We start from the raw sequence: 4,303 nt of genomic DNA on the forward strand, positions 1-4,303 counted from the left end.
ATGTAATACTAATACTAACCTTAAACCCTAATACTAATACTAACCTTATTTTTGGCAAATTTTCAACACTTTTCAAAGAAGAATTTGTTGAAGCTAAATAATTAGGACTATCAAACCTTTCAACATTATCATAGTGCATAAACAATTTTTATTTCAAAAAGAAAAGAACTCTAATGGACTTGTATTTTTGTAATAAATCAAAATTTCAAAAAAATTCTTGTCGCGATTTGCAAAACTTTTTAAAGAACAACAAAAAAGCAAGAGAAAATTTAAGAGGACAATGACAAAGATAAAAGAAACCTACAATGCACAAATACTCCATAATGATAATTTAGTTGAATTGTTCATCTCTCAAATAACAACAACCAAGTAAACCTAGAGGTGTCAATTTGGGTCACTGGCTGGGTTTGGGTTGACCCAGGCTGGGTCGGAATGATTTGGGTCGGAATAATCTGGGTGACCCCGTGTCATGGGTCGGAACTGGGTGGGTCGGGTGAACTTGGGTCGGGGTGAAACTGGGTGAGAGGATCTCGGAACTGGGTCGGCCGGATCTGGGTTGGGTGAATTTGGGTCGGAATGGAATAAGGTGAAGTCGGTCGAAATCGGCTTTCGGAATGACTTGGGTCGGAAGAAATCGGCTTTCGGAATACTTGGGTCGGAAGAAATCGGTTTCGGAATGATTGGGTCGGAAGAAATCGGTTTCGGAATGACTTGGGTCGGAAGAAATCGGCTTTCGGGTTACTTGGGTCGGAAGAAATCGATATCGGAATAACTTGGGTCGGAAGAAATCGGGTTTCGGAATGATTTGGGTCGGAAGAAAACGGCTTTCGGGTTACTTGGGTCGGAAGAAATCGATATCGGAATTCGGAATAACTTGGGTCGGAAGAAATCGGCTTTCGGGTTACTTGGGTCGGAAGAAATCGATATCGGAATAACTTTGGTCGGAAGAATGGTTTCGGAATACTTGGTCGGAAGAAATGGTTTCGGGTTACTTGGGTCGGAATCGATATCGGAATAACTTGGTCGGAATAATCGACTTCATCGATATCGGAATAGTTGGGTAGGAATAATGCGGCTTTCGGAATTACTTGGGTTGGAAGAAATTGGCTTTCGGGTTACTTGGGTCGAAAGAAATCGATATCGGAATAACTTGGGTCGGAAGAAATCGATATGGGAAATTGGGAATGAATTGCGTCAGAATAAATCGACCTTCAGAATTAATTGAGTGTTCAACAAATCGACTATCGGAATGACTTGGGACTTGGGTCAGAATAAATCGGATTTCGAGTTGGGTCGACAAAAATCGGATCTCGGTGGGACTTGCCGACTTGGTTCTTGGAACGACTAAATATCGAACCGGCGGCTCCGTGGCGTATTATGATATTGTGGTATAGATTATACTATTATAGTCATTATACTTTATACTTATAGTGGTATATTATAGTAATCTGTAATTATACTGATATTGTGAATTGTGGTTGGGTAATTGTTAATTTTTTAATAATACATTGAATCATTAATAGTTTGATACTTATATTATTATTATTAATTTGAAATGTTACTACAATAAGACTTATAAATTATACTTATATTATTGGGTCATTCACCATTATTGGCTATTGGCAATTGGCCTATTGACTAAGTTACTAAGTAGTAACTAGTAAGTATCGCTCATTAGTTATTCAGTTATTTAGTTATTCTTATTCATGATTGCATATGTATTCAAGTAACAAGTAAACAATATAATAACAAGTAACAGCTAACACTAACAACAAACAGCCATAAGGATTATTGATTATAGAGTTATAGACTTATAGTGTTAGGGTTAATAAACTATTAAACTTAAACATTTTGTTAGTTAGTGACTTACTTACTCTTTTGTCTGAAATCTGAATCAGTTACTATATAGCAACAAAAAGAGTTAGAATTAAAGAATTAGGTTGACGTTAAAACATTAATGAAAGCATCTTAATTAATTTGTAATTATAAAATTGTTCGACTTTTCATCGATCATGGAACAACTCAACAAGTAACAATCATCAATGTTAATCACTTAATCGAATATGTCATATGACGTCAGAAGATTATACATAATCATACACTATATCACTAAAGGATGAAGATGAAATATTGAAGCTATGAAAGTAGATCATGGTCTATAATCAGTATGAAATAATAATCATGTCATTGTATCAGTAGAGGATGAAACATTGATCGAATTTCGTTCAGTTAAGCTGTTAAGGTTGACATAAATCAAATGATCATAAAGTTGGCCTATTGCCTAAGTATCGCCTATTACTCTATTAGTTATTCACTTATTTAGTTATTCTTATTGATGATTGCATAAGTATTCAAGTAACAAGTAACAACTAACATGTAACAAGTAACAAACCATAAGGATTATTGATTATAAACTTATAGTATTAGAGTCAATAGACTATTAAACTTAAACAGTTTGTTAGTTAGCTTAGCGACATAAATCAAATTGATCATAAGATATTAAGATTGATTGTCTTCGACATTAATCAAAAGTCAAAACCATCAAATGATCATACGATTGATCATCGATGTTATTACACAGTTTTAACAATAATCAAAGCATACTATAAATCCGTCTATTTCATTACTTAAATAATCACACATTAATGCATTTCATACTTAACAATTAATAATTTAAACTTTCATTGTTTCACAAACTTTTCACATCAATACAATTACATCATTATTCATTGAACTTTTAAAGTAAGTAGGAATTATTAAAACAGTTAGTAAACATCATTCATAATTATTTTTACATTAATGATCTTGTTCATAATTAAAAATAGTAATTAAATTTCTAAAGTTTGTAATTTTATTAATTTATAATATTAATAATTAGTAATTAGTATTACTAAACAAATTTACAAATTAATACTAAATGTCTAAAAGAACTATAAATGAAATTTAAATGAACTCTAAATGAAATCTAAAATCAGAAATCTTAACTAAAAACCCTAAATGAACTTACAAAAATTAATCTTACCCACTCATTCAAACAATGGTTAAATCTCAACCTTTGATCTAACCCTAAACCTCAACCGTTGATCTAACCATAAATGAATCAATCTCAACCCTTGATCTAACCCTAAACCTCCCCTAAACCCTTGGTATATAAACCTAAATTTCTAAGAGTCACGCTCATTTCCTCACTTCATTTCTCTCTCATTCATTTTCTCTCATCCTCTCTCTTATTCCGGTTCCTCTCTTAACTGTGAACTAGGGTTTCTCTCTAACTCTCAGTCTCAACTCTCACACTCTCACTTCCTCACTTCATCACTTCCTCACTTCCTACTTCCTCACTCTCACAGTCTGATACATTTATTTTCTCTTCTCTCAGCTTTCTCTTATTCCGGTTTCGTCGAAGATGCAGCAAAAAAGAAGATAAAAAACAAAGCTTTCGGGTTTGGTCCAAGAAGAAGCAAAAAAGAAGATAAAAAACAAAGGTTTCGGGTTTCGTCCAAGAAGAAGCAAAAAAGAAGATAAAAAACAAAGCTTTCGGGTTTCGTCCAAGAAGAAGCAAAAAAGAAGATAAAAAAGCAAAAAAACAAAAAAAAAAAACGCTAATTTAGTCTTCAAAAAATTATGTCGCAACCACCAGGTAAGTTTTCTTTTTTCTTTTTTTCTCGATTTCGTTTTTTTTTTTTAGATTTAGGAAGATCTGCACTTGCATGTGATTGTGGGAATATATGCTGGTCCAGTTTGCAGATTTACTGGAATATTATGTTTTTTTTTATATTTTACTTGTTTTTTTTTTAAGATCTTGATTTTTTTTAATTATTTTACTTTTTATCATCTGTAAAATTGTGAATGTGAGTATGTTAGTTACAGATCTGATATCTATACTATTTTCGGAATATCATGTGACATGTGTTTGAGATCTATATTTTTTTTTACCTTTAGTTGTTTTTTTTGTCCAGATCTATATTATTTTGGGATTTTTTTTCCATGTTTGCTACTTTTTTTAAAGTTCAGTTAGTATGTGACTATGTTTTTAAGTTTTTTTTTATATGTTACTATGTGAGATCTGATCTATACTTTTTTTGAACTTTACTTGTTTTTTTTGTGTCCAGATCTAGATTATTTTGGGATCTTTTGCCATGTTTGCTACTGTTTTTCAAGTTCAGTTCTTCATAGTGATTTTTTTTGTATCTTTTTTTGTATTATTTTGCCTTTTATTTATATACGAAAAATGTGAGATCTGAATTTGCTGCTGTATGTTACAAAGCCATGCTTGCCTTTTATTTTGCCTTAAAATCAGACCTAG

This window comes from Beta vulgaris, chromosome 7 (genome assembly GCF_026745355.1).
Source record: "Beta vulgaris subsp. vulgaris cultivar EL10 chromosome 7, EL10.2, whole genome shotgun sequence".
Taxonomy (NCBI): Eukaryota; Viridiplantae; Streptophyta; class Magnoliopsida; order Caryophyllales; family Amaranthaceae; genus Beta; species Beta vulgaris.